Genomic DNA, 16,445 nt, shown 5'->3' with positions numbered 1-16,445 from the left:
TACTCTCCCACTTTGATAACTTAGGGGGCATTTGGTTCGCAGGAATTCAATGGAATTTACGGGAATTGGAATTTGAATTCCATCTCTTAAGATATTTGGTTCACAGAATTTGAGGAACTGGAATCCCAATTCCAATCTTCATGTGTTTTGGTTGACAATGGAATTGGAATTGGAATTAGGCATGAATTCATTCAAATTCCTTTAACTAAAGGAATTCAAAATCCTTCCTATATGTGAAGGAATTAAAGTAAATTCACTAGAATCTTTGACCATTTCGACCCGCACCGTTTCAACCCGTACCGTTTCGACCCATACTGGTTTCGATCCGAACCATTTCGACCCGTACCATTTCGACGTAAACAGTTTCGACTCGTACCATTTCGACACGAACGGTTCCGACTCATAAAGTTTCGAATCGAACCGTTTCGACGCGAACCGTTTCGACCTATACCGTTTCGACTCGTACCATTTCGAATCGAACAGCTTCGACGCGAACCATTTCGACGCGTACCGTTTCGACGCGAACCGTTTCGACCCGTACCATTTCGAATCGAATTGTTTCGACGTGAACCGTTTCGAGCGATACTGTTTCGAGCCGTACCATTTCGAATCGAACCGTTTCGATGTGAACCGTTTCGACGCGAACCGTTTTGACGCGAACCGTTTCGACCCGTACCGTTTCGACCAGTATCGTTTCGAACCGATCGGTTTTGACCCAGAAGGTTTCGACCCGAACTGGTGGTAGTGGGTGCCGGGGTGATGGATTCCAATTCATTTGACAACCAAACACAACAAATATGGAATTGAGATTCCAATTCCAACAATTTCCAATTCCAATTGGAATGTTTAACTTCCAAATCCAATTCCATATCATTCCGCGAACCAAACGCCCCCTTATGTACACATAATGGTTTGTTACAAGCTTTACAAAAGGGATTGTCAGACAAAGTAATATTTCAAATTTTAAATAAAAATAAATGGTTGAACTAAACACAAATTTTAAACAAAAAGAAATGGTTGAACTAAACACGTTTTATTATGACGATAACCGCTTTGAAATTATGTTATTGTCATTGGAGAGGCTTTTATTATTAAATAGGTATTGTTTTTTTGCTTTTTTTTCTATATGTGAGAAGAAATACTATAAATAGAAATTGTTTTTTTGCTTTTTTTTTTCTATATGTGAGAAGAAATTTTATTGGATCTAAAAGGCGCTTATGATATCTAACCTGACCTATGTTAATTAAAACAATTATTGGTGGGGGATTTGTTCTAAGTGGCAAAGACATTGTAATTAAGTTGTTGCTCCGATTCAGGCAAGGGGTCAAGCTCTGCCAAAAGCGGACTTATTGTAATTTAAGTTGTTCAAAAAAAAAAACAATTATTATATAATAACTTGAAAGAAATTGGTCTTTAACGTCTGGGATGTGCGAGATGCCCTGTTGCAACGCGTGTGTTTTGTATAAACTTAAAAAATTTTCGCATCACTTATAGTGATACGAAAGACATTCAGAATCCACATCCCGCCGCAAAATGCGGACATCCCGCCGCAAAATGCGGATTACATCAACTCGTTACTTACAATACATAAGTAAATGAAAGCTGTAAATTACAATACAATTACAACTGGAATAAAGAAGAACACGAACAAAACATAGACTGAAAATCGAAGTTCTTGGTTGAGGATCGTGTTAGACACGAGTCCCAAGAGAACTCGTTTGTTTCCAGGATACAACAGCCTAAGAAGTTGCACTGCCGGAGATGACGAAACCCGAAGGTGTACCTTGAAACAAGAAGAAAGAAGAAGATACTGTAGAGAATAATTTGCGTATGTTGGTGGGTGTCTTCTGCCGCAGGGGTGATGTATTTATACTGTAACTGTGTTGAAACAACAAAGCTTGAATTAAAATAGAGAATTAAATTGCATTAAACGTCTTTAATGCCTTTTTATTTGTCCTTTAACTCTCAGACACGCACACACAGACACTAGCAAGCCAGTGCGCGCGCGCCGTTTCTACTCACTTGCGCACGCAAGCCTACAGGCCTAGCCCACCCAGGTGTGCACATGCCACGTCACCAGCGAACCTATACGAACACGCCACACAGTCGTGCTGTATTGGCTCACTTTCATACGCCACACGTGTGCGAGTTAGGTAGTAAACTAGTGTGTGCTTCCATGGAAAAATAAGGAAGGGGTGTCCCCGCTTAAATACCACATTAAGTTTCATTTCTCCTCATATGTGGGACAATGTGTCACTTTCCCATTTCCATTTCAACATTTTTGCATTCAATGTTTCAAACACCAAACTTTGTGCATTCATATCTCAATTCATTACACGGTTTAGTTTGTTACGAAGCTATCATAACATAGAACATAAACCAATAAAGAAGTATATATTAACCTCAGTTTTTAATATATATTTGTAGTCTAAAATTAGGAAATATACATTTTCTATATTTGTGAAAAATACTATTATCACAAATTTTCCAACACTCTACATCATACGACAATAATTATATACAAGATTTGTCACATTACATAACACTTGCACCTTATAATAGAATCATACAAAAATGAGTGAAACAACATAGACTATTAGCCTGACATGAGGCTCACAAGAGTAGTAAAAGGAGCCAACATCCTAATCTTCTGTGGATAATGAAAGTTTCATCAATGCAACAACAATAGATCGCATGCTTGGCCTTCGTTGGTGATCCTCACGTGTACAAACTTTTGTGAGTTGAGCCATCTACAACCGAGTTCCAAAATATTATTATTTTGGGTGGATCAACTTAACAAAAAATCATTCTATTTATTTGTTCTTCAGAAAAAAAAAATTACATTATACACTGAATCCAGAGGGTAGTTATCCCCCAGCCTAGGGTCAATCATTTTGACCAGGCCCTCTTTTGGATCTGCCAGTCTAAAAATTTCATCAAACTGTAAATTATCAAAGACTGAACTCATCAGGTGCTATGTAGTTAACTAACCATCAGCATCTCATGAAAAAAAAGAAAAAAAAAAACATAATGAGCTAAAACAGTATGTATAATTTTAAAACACACCAAGGCAACAAGGCCCTTCGGTTCATCATCATTGTTTGCTCTGATTATGGCTGGCTTAGCTGAGATAAGTTCATAAAGTACAACCCCAAGTGCAAACACATCTACCTTTGGAGAAACATCCCCATATTGTATATACCTGCATCCAATCATTAGAGAACTTGATCAACGACCCTAATAACCCCATGGGGCCTAAATGATGATATAGACCTCCAAAAATGATAAAAGGGTAACGGGCTGAGATTGAACCACTGTTAAGATAGAACCATAATGACTTTTTTAGTTAACAGAAACTAATGGTTGACGTAATTGTATGCAAACCTTCCCATGGAAGTTCTTGTCTATCAATATATTTTCTGATTTGATATCACAATGTACATATACGTCGACAGTATGTTCATGGATATACTGAAGACCCCTTGCTGAATCAAGGGCAACTTGGATACGGGTAGATCATGGTAGTGGGTCCCTTCCTGAAACCGACCATTAAAAAAACATACATGGTAACAAATAAACAAGTGTACCCAGTAAAATCCCACTCACAACAAAGTTACTGCTAGTGCTAGTGTCCGGTGAGTAAAAGTTACATAAATTATCATTGTTTGAATTTATTCATTATCAGAAGTGAGGATTTGTTTTCAAATTTAATTGGCCTGACCTGATCCATGTAAATGTTGACTTAAGTTTCCATTTTCAATGTACTCATAGACCAAGCACAGGCAACCTTCAACACAATATCCTATTAAACGCACCTGCGTCACATATGGTCAAAATGTAAGACTTCATTTATTATTTTGAAGACAAGAAAACATTTACCCATAGATGAGTTGATTAGGGTTGTCTTTTGTTTTTAACCAAGAGGTTTAAAGGATAAACGTTAAAAGCTTTGTTAAAATGGAACAGATCAGATGTGTCCCAAATATAAATTACTGATAGTATATAAGAAAAGCGGGACAACATCATTTTCAGTCAATCCAGCCTGGCCCATATTAAAAAAAAAATCCATTTGTTGCTCCTGCCTGATTTGACCCATTTCCCATCCCGCATGACCTGCCCGTATTGCCGCCTCTAGACACCATATTGTTGGTGCATGTTTGTGACAACAGCTTAGATTTGGTCTTTGGATATCTTGTAATTAGTTTAATGTTAAACGGTTAGCGGGTTTAGCTTTGTATTAGTGAGTTAATAGTGTTTGGGCTAAACTAAACCCAGTTGGATGTAGGGAAACGAATTGGGCCTTGCCCATGTAGGAAACCCTAGTCCAACTTGTAAACCTTGTGGTATATAAACAAGGTTAGGCTTTAGGGTTTAGGTTAATCAGTTAATCAGCCAAAACAGTGTTTGAGAGAGCAATTTCGTGAGGGACTAGGTCTTGGACGAAATTTAGGGTTGTTAGGGTTTTGGATTGATTGTAATTCGTGAGATTGATAATCAATAGAAAACCCGGTTTGAAAGTGATTGCTGATTTCTGTTTCTACACTTTTCTGCTAATTCTGATCAAGAGGATTCCGCACTCTTGATTGGAAAGACGATTCTGTGACGATCCATAGACTCAAGGGGACCTACACATATAATAACTCAGAAGTTCAAATTAACCACCTCTTGAGCTCGGTTAGAAATTGTCGTGATGCTTGCATATCCATCTTCTTGATAGCAACTTTCTGCACAAGTTTGACAAATTAGAAAGACAATGATGAAATGCCAAACAATTGTAAAGTCACATTATAATATGCACACATAGGTGCCGTCATTGAGTTAAAAGAACTTTATATTTATGCATTTTACTTATTCTATACTTTTATGGCAGATTGGATTATAGTAATTCAAACTAAGATCCATTGCCCAATAATAATCCATACCAATAATGTGACAGGTATCACTCCTAACTTTTACTTTCCTTGCCAATGGCAAGCCCATTCTACCAGAGAAGTAACTTCGTCTACCCCAATCGTTTCTAAACAATTTACAAAAATGTTCCGTTGCATCAGTATTTATTTTCCAACAATTAGTCTTTTTGTACATATTTTATTGTTAAAGTAGTTCTGCATTTTCGGAATCGTGACAGTAGGGTAGAAGTGCTCATTGAAGTCCCTTGCATATTTATTTCCTTGTAATTTTGCTTTTAAATGTTATCTAGAAAATTGCCCCAAATATTCTATCTCTTCTCTCTTCTTCTTGGAGCTTTGCCTACTCTATAGGCTACCATACCAGTGCGAACATGGGCGAGCCTTGATAATAGAGGTTATGAGTGTCATTGTTCAAAATGTCAGTATAGATTAGTATCGGCCAATAAGTCAACTTGATTATTAAAAAAAATCCAATTTGCTAACTTCAAAGTAGTTTGTATAATTAAAGTAGAGGTTGCTTAATTTTGGTGGATTGGATAACATGCTAAGACGGGTAACTTTTTCTTCAAGTCGAAAAAGGATTAGGTAAACACTTTGGTCCAAAATTTACACTTTTTTTTATAGACTACAAAAACTGATTATATTAATAATAATCTAATTTGGGCAGTTAAAAATAAAACATACCCTGAATTACTTAAAAGTTCCACCTCTAGTTTATAGTGAGGCCAGTGACTTTTGTACATATTGCACTATATCACATAACTGTACCAGCAGGAAAGAAAAAAACTAAAAAACCGTAGTTCCAAACCTCGCCTCGGAGCTCCGCATAATAAACCACACCAAAACCCCCTTGACCAATCTTATTAGCAAGACTGAAGTCTTGTGTAGCTGTTGAAAGCTCTTCATATGAAAACTCCACAGAAATGTCAATATTTATACCTGCAAGCCAAGCAGCAGGACGATGATAATCTTCAGAAGTCTAGTAACCCTTATGCAATTAGCTTTACTAATAATCCACCCACAAACCAAAAAAAAAATAATAATAAAATAAAAAAAAACGGAACAAGATTTGCACATAAGCAATGTAACTGGTTGCCTTTTGTCCTGGTTAAACTTGGATCAAGATATATACGACTTGAGCGCATTTTTTTATATTTTTTTTATTTTAAACCATAGTTAAATCATAAACGGGTCAAATAAAAAACAGCTAAAAGTGGAATGTTTCAAACATTTCAGTATAAAGTCACCCACAGTCTAGTTTTAATTCAAAAATCCAGATTATCATTATAACAAAATAGTTTTAGCAATCATAAGTAACACTACATATTTATAAAAAGCCAATGAAGAATTAGCAATACCTTGAACATGCGTAAGCTGAGCCTGTTTATCATTCTGTAACATTTCAGCACTTTTCTTTCTACAAACTCCAATATATAAGCATCCTGCAAGGAACAGCAGCACAGCTACAATTCCTATAGTTATTCCACCTATGGTCCCACCTGATAATCCGGGTTCACTTTAACAAAAAGATGCGTTACAATGAGAATAACTGTTGTATCAATTACAGAAAATAACATGGCCTTCAAGTGAAAGAATATACCTGGTTTTAAAGGGTGGATAATTTCCATTTTCATCTGCAAAATGCCAATAAAAACAAAGCATTACAACACATCCACTTTCATGAAAATCAGGGGTGTTTACAAACTGAAATATATACAGTCCGGGGCTAACGATTTAAGGTTTGTAAACTGTACTTTAGAAATTTAAAGTATGTCACCAACAATCCTTATAATTTGTAATACTAATAGGGTGCCTGCGCGTTGCAGCGGGGAAACGTAACATGTTATTTTTTGTTAAATTAAAAAAAAAATCTATAGCAATACCTAGAGGTGGGCAAAAAAAATCGATTTGAAAAAAAAACGAACCGGGTTATAAAAAAAAACCAGTTTTTGGAAAATGAATTTCAACCCGATTTGACCCGGCGGTTTGTAACCGGTTTTTTTTTGTCCCAAACCGGTTTATAAACCGAACCGAACTGTTAACCAAAAGTTCCATACTCAAATTAAAGAGAATAAAATGCTCGTTTTTAAAAGTGTATTGTTTTTTAAATATTAACGTATAAAAAGTTATTGTGGTTGGAAGTTTGTTACTTTTAAAGAATTGTTGTATTTACTTAAACTTCTAAAAAAAAGCTACTTTTATTTTTCTCCAAATATGTATTATAACATAGTAAAGATATATTAATACAAAACTGTCATAACCGAACCATGAAAACCAGCCGGTCCAAAACTGTAGTTAGCAATTCGTCCCAAATTTTTCCTCAAAAACAGCTGAACCGGGTGTGCTAAAAGTCCAGTTCAAACTTCAGACTACTAACCTCGCCACGGGATGTATATCAAACCACTTCCTTGGCTGAAAGTGGTATCTGGATTGTAACTCCGAATTAAATCGGAACTAAGATTCGCCGCCGATGAAATTGAATCCAGAGTCTCCTCTGGCCAAAGAGGATACGTTAAAAACAAACCATAATCCTTTGAAATCTTACGATTTCCACACGAACAATTACCCGTCACATTAACATTACCAGTATCAGGTAATCTATCAGGATCATAAGCAGTGGCGGACCCAGAAATTTTTTTCATGTGGTGCGGAATTATAAGGCTCCTTTGTCTATCGCTGTATAATACTTTTTATGTCCGGTTCAAGTCCGATTGGTATGGTTAGGTTGGGTCGGGTCGGGTAAAACTTTTAGTAAACTTCGTCTCTAATAATAATTACGTATTGATATTGACTACCAACACTATTTTTTTGCAGTTGTATTATTATATTAACTAGAAGATGAAATTAAAAGTTATGATTTCAGATTTTTTTTCTAAGGTTATAATTCGCAATATGATAGAAAAATATTTTTTAGTATATTATAATAAATCTGAATACAAAAGTCTTATGAATTAAAAATAAGTTATTATATGAAAATGAAAGTTATTATGAAGAGAGAGAATTATTGTAAATTGTTATCTTACACTTTTACCTATGTTGTCCGTAGATATATTTTAACTATTTATATATATCTTTAATTATTTATCTCACTTCATCTTCTTCTCCACTTAACTACTCCATCTCTAAATTGCAGAAGCCTTATCAATGGTAAAACTTCAATCTATACTTGTTATTTTCTCATTGGGGTCTGATAGTTCAAGGGGTGCGATTACAAAATTTCATGGGGTGCGCTCGGGATTTTTATGGATATATAACACTATTTTTTTCTTTTTCAAGGGGTGCGCCCGCACCCCCTAGCCATAGTGTAAGTCCGCCCCTGATCATAAGTATTAAACCTCTGAATCCAATCTGCAGTTGTCAAATTGGAGTAACTCAGTTGTGCATTGTTTCATACGTATCCCCAGATGTAAGATCATAGTTGAACACATGTCCTAAGAATTCACCGTCGATGCAATCACAAGAGAAGGGCACGTTAATTCTTACAAATGACTGGACATTTGGTACAGTGTCTTGGTTATATTTGAGAATCTTGCTGGCGTCGGTGTTTATGTACTCAGCAATTGAAAAGATGTCACTTGATGGTCCAGTGTAGTATGAACCCAACGCTAGATCACAACCTCTGTTACAGGCAGATTGAACTATTGAAGTGAAACAACTTGAAATCAACAACATAAAAGCTACCAATCTGAACACTAAGTTGGGCTCCAACATGATTTATTAGGTTCTAGTGATCAAATATGTTTGTTATAGTAATTGATTGACGACTAGAAAAAGCTTTGGTTGTATAGGTCAATGATCACGAATTCACGATAGAGGAAGCGTGTGTTTGAGGGAAGTGTTTATTGATCTAGAAAGGTGTTTTTAAGCCTATACGTACAGGATGCATTATACGTACAGGATGTAGTTTTTTTTCGGTTATACACAGCGTTTTACGTATAGGCCTTGTATTTCTTTAAATTAAGGGGAGTGGGGGTTGAAACGGTGGAACCAACGGTTGGTTTTGATACATTTGAGATTGAAAGGGTGGATATTGTTGGGTTTGAAAGGGTGGATATTGTTGGGTTTGAAAATGTGGGACTTGCTCGGGTTCGTCTTGCAACCTAAAGCGCGTCGGCTCGCCAAGATTCGCTCGAACCTTCCATGTTTGTTGTAAATTTTTTTAGTTGAATTGGAGAATTTTATTAGTTGAACCGGAGAGTTTTTTTATTTTTTTGATTGAGTGGGGGAATGATTTGCATTTTATATAAAAAAACCCTCAAAAAATTGAATCCCAACGATTATATTTGTGCCAAACGTTCAAAAAAGGAAACGGTCATTTACATTTTCAACGCGTGATGATTTTAACGCGTTGAATAATTCACGCGTTATAATATGTGACGGCAGCGGTGTGCTACTTTGTTCCACGCGTGATGGGGTAGCCATCACGGACCACCTCCACTCCCCTAATGCCATCTATCGTTTTATATGTGGTGTGGTGTGTATGAATTTCACAAAATTTATATTTAACTTTTAAGAATATATTTAAAAAAAATAAATAACAATTTTCTAAAAAATAACAATAACAATTTTATGTATAAGACTTTTTGTTAATTTAATGTAAAACTATTGTTATGTTATATAATATGTGTAAGGTTAATTGGGGAACACTAAAAAAGTGGGAAACAGCGGGGAACCGACTCAAACGAACTCCGATTGGACTCATTCCAGCGGCGTTGGAACTGGCTCGTCGAACCCTAACTAGGATCTCTTAACCCTAAACCCTAAATCATAACCCCTAAACCCTAAATATATTAGGGTTTGGCTTTTAGGGTTTAACTTTAGGGTTTAGCGTTAGGGTTTAGGATTTAGCTTTTGGGTTTAGTTTTAGGGTTTAGCTTTAGGTTTAGCCTTTAGGGTTTAGCTTTTAGGGTTTATAGTATTTTACGGTTTAGCTTAGGTTTTAGCCTTATTTTTAGCTTTAGGGTTTAGAGTTTATGTGTTAGGATTTAGGGTTTAGGGTTAAGAGATATTAATTAGGGTTCGACGAGCCGGTTCCAACGCCACTGGAATGAGTCCAATCGGAGTTCGTTTGAGTCGGTTCCCCGCTATTCCCCACTTTTTTAGTGTTCCCCAATGAACTTTCCCCTATATAATATTTATATTTATACTTATTTTTTAAGAATATATAAGTTTTTTTAATAAGAGTAAAATGACCGATGCTTCTTAGGGGTTAGGGGTGATGATCACTCATCACTCACAACATCCAATCAAGTTCCGCCATGTCATCAACCATTATTCCATTACTCACAACCTTTTTTAGGGTGGAGGGTATAGTCAAACACCTTAAGGTGTTTGAATGAAATCCTAGCCAATAATATTATGCCATGTCAACTCCCATTTCTACTCCCCATTTTATACTCAATCACTAGGTATAGTCAAACACCCCACAAAAAAAAAAAAAAAAAAAAAAACACAACATGATTGGTCCCTCCTCTCTCTCTCCTCTCAAACAAATTGGTGACTACACACCGAATTCCACACCCTCTCTCCAACTCAAACACCCAACTTAATCAAGTGGGGGTGGTCACCGATCGGTGACCCCCACTCCCCACCAAAATCAAACACCCTTATACCCTCCACTCTTGGTGGAAATGGTCATCACTTGTGATGGAATTCCATCACTCACAACCCTTTTTTTTTAATTATAAAATAACAATAAAACACTAAAACTATAAATTATGAATTTCATTTAAATTAGTTGAATTGGAGAATTTTATTAGTTGAACCGGAGAGTTTTTTTATGTTTTTGATTGAGTGGGGGAATGATTTGCATTTTATATAAAAAAACCCTTAAAAAAATGAATCCCAACGATTATATTTGTGCCAAACGTTCAAAAAAGGAAACGGTCATTTACATTTTCAACGCGTGATGATTTTAACGCGTTGAATAATTCACACGTTATAATATGTGACGGCAGCGGTGTGCTACTTTGTTCCACGCGTGATGGGGTAGCCATCACGGACCACCTCCACTCCCCTAATGCCATCTATCGTTTTATATGTGGTGTGGTGTGTATGAATTTCACAAAATTTATATTTAATTTTTAAGAATATATTTAAAAAAATAAATAACAATTTTCTAAAAAATAACAATAACAATTTTACGTATAAGACTTTTTGTTAATTTAATGTAAAACTATTGTTATGTTATATAATATGTGTAAGGTTAATTGGGGAACACTAAAAAAGTGGGGAACAGCGGGGAACCGACTCAAACGAACTCCGATTGGACTCATTCCAGAGGCGTTGGAACTGGCTCGTCGAACCCTAACTAGGATCTCTTAACCCTAAACCCTAAATCATAACCCCTAAACCCTAAATATATTAGGGTTTGGCTTTTAGGGTTTAACTTTAGGGTTTAGCTTTAGGGTTTAGCTTTAGGGTTTAGGATTTAGCTTTTGGGTTTAGTTTTAGGGTTTAGCTTTAGGTTTAGCCTTTAGGGTTTAGCTTTTAGGGTTTATAGTATTTTACGGTTTAGCTTAGGTTTTAGCCTTATTTTTTAGCTTTAGGGTATAGAGTTTAAGAGTTAGGATTTAGGGTTTAGGGTTAAGAGATATTAATTAGGGTTCGACGAGCCGGTTCCAACGCCACTGGAATGAGTCCAATCGGAGTTCGTTTGAGTCGGTTCCACGCTATTCCCTATTTTTTAGTGTTCCCCAATGAACTTTCCCCTATATAATATTTATATTTATACTTATTTTTTAAGAATATATAAGTTTTTTTAATAAGAGTAAAATGACCTGATGCTTCTTAGGGGTTAGGGGTGATGATCACTCATCACTCACAACATCCAATCAAGTTCCGCCATGTCATCAACCATTATTCCATTACTCGCAACCTTTTTTAGGGTGGAGGGTATAGTCAAACATCTTAGGGTGTTTGAATGAAATCCTAGCCAATAATATTATGCCATGTCAACTCCCCATTCTACTCCCCATTTTACACTCAATCACTAGGTATAGTCAAACACCCCACAAAAAAAAAAAAAAAAAAAACAACATGATTGGTCCTTTCTCTCTCTCTCCTCTCCTCTCAAACAAATTGGTGACTACACACCGAATTCCACACCCTCTCTCCAACTCAAACACCCAACTTAATCAAGTGGGGGTGGTCACCGATCGGTGACCCCCACTCCCCGCCAAAGTCAAACACCCTTATACCCTCCACCCTTGGTGGAAATGGTCATCACTTGTGATGGAATTCCATCACTCACAACCCTTTTTTTAATTATAAATTAACAATAAAACACTAAAACTATAAATTATAAATTTTATTTAAATTAAAACATATTAATTAGTTCAATTACACATACTAGAAATATTTTAGACTACAAATAATAAAAACATACATAAAGAAACTCTACTCCTCGTCCGAATCAGGAAATTCCAAACCTAAAGAACCTACTAGATTAATTAAATTGTATCTCAACCGAAAGTGCATTTCTTCATCATGCAAATCTTGTTGGATATTTTTGTGACAACTGGAACCAAACCGGTAATTTCCGTACTATTTTAATATTATTTATTAATTGCAATTATGTGCTTAAACATCAACATTATGTGATTACTTGCTTTAATATAAATTCATGCATGTTTTATACTTCAAATATTGCCTTGTGCATTACATTAAGCGTTGCGTTAGAAAGACTAGTAAACTCACCGGTAAGACACATTGTGTCAGTACTTCTGCAGAAAGCAGTCAGACAATAGACTTAGGGCCTAGGAGTAGGTCCAACATCTAAAATACATTAAAACCCAAGTATGGATACAAGGGTTAACATATAAACTTTCCGGAAGCTAAACTATGCACTAAAAGACACCCGAAACTCACTTTAAATGCTGAATTCTGCAGAATTTAGCAGAAAATCAGCTAAAAACAGCAATTTAAAACCAAAATATTATGCAGAATTAATGTTTTAGTGTCCAGAATAACTTACAAAATGTCAGGAATTGAAACTGTCACAAAAGGTGCTTCATATTTAGTAAAACTGCGCAATTTAGCACATTAACGAACCGTAACGAAACGAATAACCGGACACTATCCGGAACATCAAAATAAACTAGAAGCAATGTTTTTTTATGAATTTAAGCTAGTATTAGTGATAGAACACCTTAAAAATCATAAAAACACCTTAACACACTTAAACTAACTTAAACCTTCTAGTTTGCATTTGTAACCTTCAACTTTCAACAACTTGCACTTCACCCCCCCTTCTCATGAAAACCGGCCCCAAAGGGCCCCACTTCTCTTTTTAATAAAATATTTAGTCTTGCTTCCAAGACATTGAGCATAAAACTTAATGGACAATTAAATGTTGGAAACTTTTTATAAATAACCACAAGGTTGTAGATCATGATCATTCTCACACTTCACCAACATCATCTTCCTCCTTCCTCCCTCCCTTGCTCTCGGCTCACACACCACACACACACACATCAACCATTTCAATCCATTACAAGGCAATCTAATGTTACTACAAGGTGTATGGAGACTAACTAAGAAGGCTTGAAGTGCTAGAACTTGAAGGACCACTTGGAGGAGCCATTAACCACTCACTTTCTTCCATCTTCATCATCTTCCTTCTTGTGCCACTTCCCTAGCCATTAGAGCTAGTTGTAAGCATCCTAATCACTAATTTAGTTCATGTTTATGTTATGTACAAGTCTCACCATCTAAGTAACTAAACTTTAAAAGATGAAAATGAGAAGATCTAACATAATCATGAACAAAACAAGTGATTTTAGTAATTTTTGGTGTATGTGATGAAGTTAATGTTGTTGAATCTTGTGTGTATGCTTAGATCTAGTATGTTAAGCTTGTTAGAAGCTTAGATCTAACAAGTTTAAGCATCGATCTTGAAAGATCCATGGTTAAACTTGAAGATTAACATGTGAAACACTTATGTGAACTTGAAAAATGAATTTTGAAGCATGAACTTGTAGTCTTGAAGTAACAAAGTGTATGTAAAACCAACTTTTGAAACTAAAATCCATGAAAAGTTTCTTAAAAGTGCAACATGAAGCTTGGTTATGCAAGATCTAAAGATGTAAAGTATGGATCTTGAAAGATCCATGATGAAACAAGGTTTTAAACATAAAGATCTTTCTAATGAACATAATAATGGTTTTAGAATATGATATGCAAAACTTTGAAACCATAGAACTCATGAATGATTGAGTTAGTAAATTAAAGTCTCATAAAAGTTTGTTTAAAATTTATAAGAAAACTTGTTTTTGGAAAGATCATTGTATGTTAAGTGTAGATCTCAAAGACTACACATTTTTAACAAGAATCAAGTTCACCATAAAGTTTCACATGAAGTATTTAGCGTATGATGTTCGTGAAAATTGTTGGAAATTGGTTTTGGTGATAAAAAGAAAATAAACACATGTTTTGAAAACATGGGAAACCTCCATTTTTAGGAGAAACTATGTCAAAATTTTTATAAAATCTTGACACTTAGAAAAATATAAGTTTTGGTGAAACTTATTCCCCAAAAATTCACATAAAAATATTTACCAAGGTTTCCCTAATTTTTTTGCATGAAATTTCAAGTTAAAAGATGATGATTTCTTCGAGTTAAAATTTATATTAAGTATGTATATTTTAGAAAAAATATATATATTTAGTGATCACCAAACTTTGTGCTAAGTGTATATTATGTGTATTATATGTAGTAGTATATTAGGAACTTGAAAATACACTAAATACTCTCAAGGAGTATAAATACCAAAATACACATACAAATACATGAGAATACTTAAGTATTCAAGTATATAAAATCCTCTCAAGAAGAGTATTTGGACAATACAAGAAAATATAATTGTAGAAATATATATTCCACAAATATTTGGACCTTGGACAATTTTTTGGACATAACTATGTATTTGGACAAACATATGTAACCATTACCAAGTAATGGAAATTACACAAAAATCGGGTGGATAACAAGAATAATTATATATATTTTATAGCATGACAAAATATATATATTCCCTCCTAGACTTAAAAATACCTTATTTTTAAGAAATATAATTTCGGAAAGTAATAAAAAAATCAAAGCATTGATTTTTGGCAAATAATGTAAAATACACAAGTATTTACATAAAAATACAAGTATACTTTCCTAAGTATACTTGTACAAAAATAATGTTGAGAAAATTATTTCACAAAATACTTATATTTATTTTTGGAAAAATAATATAAGTAACGTATACGGACAAGCTAAAAATAAAGTTTATTTTTAACACTTATTACTTCGACAATTTCTACGTAAACAAATATATATTTCTGAAAAGTAAAATATATATTTAAAATAGACAATGCATACTCATAGTGCAATACACAACAAACGGGCAAGACCCGACAAACAAGGACTAGACCCTCATAAAGGATGAAAGTGCTAAAAGTCCAGTTCAGACTTCAGACTACTAACCTCGCCACGGGATGTATATCAAACCACTTCCTTGGCTGAAAGTGGCATCTGGATTGTAACTCCGAATTAACTCGGAACTAAGATTCGCTGCCGATGAAATTGAATCCAGAGTCTCCTCTGGCCAAAGAGGATACGTTAAAAACAAACCATAGTCCTTTGAAATCTTACGATTTCCACACGAACAATTAACGGTCACATTAACATTACCAGTATCAGGTAATCTATCAGAATCATAAGTATTAAACCTCTGAATCCAATCTGCAGTTGTCAAATTGGAGTAACTCTGTTGTGCAATTGTTTCATACGTATCCCCAGATGTAAGATCATAGTTGAACACATGTCCTAAGAATTCACCGTCGATGCAATCACAAGAGAAGGGCACGTTAATTCTTACAAATGACTGGACATTAGGTATAGTGTCTTGGTTATATTTGAGAATCTTGCTGGCGTCGGTGTTTATGTACTCGGCAATTGAAAAGACGTCATTTGATGGTCCAGTGTAGTATGAACCCAACGCTAGATCACAACCTCTGTTACAGGCAGATTGAACTATTGAAGTGAAACAACTTGAAATCAACGACATAAAAGCTACCAATCTGAACACTAAGTTGGGCTCCAACATGATTTATTAGGTTCATGTGAAATCAAACGAAGTTCTGACTCATCGAATATGTTTGTTTTAGTAATTGATAGACGACTAGAATAAGCTTTGGTTGTATAGGTCAATGATCACGAATTCACGATAGAGGAAGCGTGTGTTTGAGGGAAGTGTTTGTTGATCTAGAAAGGTGTTTTTAAGCCTATACGTACAGGATGCATTATACGTACAGGATGTATTTTTTTCCGTTATACACAGCGTTTTACGTATAGGCCTTGTATTTTTTTAAATTAAGGGGAGTGGGGGTTAAAACGGTGGAACGAACGGTTAGTTTTGATACGTTTGAGATTGAAAGGGTGGATATTGTTGGGTTTGAAAGGGTGGATATTGTTGGGTTTGAAAATGTGGGACTTGCTCGGGTTCGTCTTGCAACCTAAAGCGCGTTGGCTCGCCAAGATTCGCT

The 16,445-nt window shown here is 35.2% G+C and overlaps 1 pseudogene; it reads right to left on the bottom strand.

Annotated features, from left to right (window-relative positions):
- Positions 1-2,596: 2,596 nt before the first annotated feature.
- Positions 2,597-16,181, bottom strand: LOC110874297 (annotated as a pseudogene).
- Between the last annotated feature and the right edge of the window lie 264 nt (positions 16,182-16,445).

Source organism: Helianthus annuus, chromosome 9 (assembly GCF_002127325.2).
Source record: "Helianthus annuus cultivar XRQ/B chromosome 9, HanXRQr2.0-SUNRISE, whole genome shotgun sequence".
NCBI lineage: Eukaryota > Viridiplantae > Streptophyta > Magnoliopsida > Asterales > Asteraceae > Helianthus > Helianthus annuus.
This window is presented reverse-complemented; position numbering and strand designations above follow the sequence as displayed.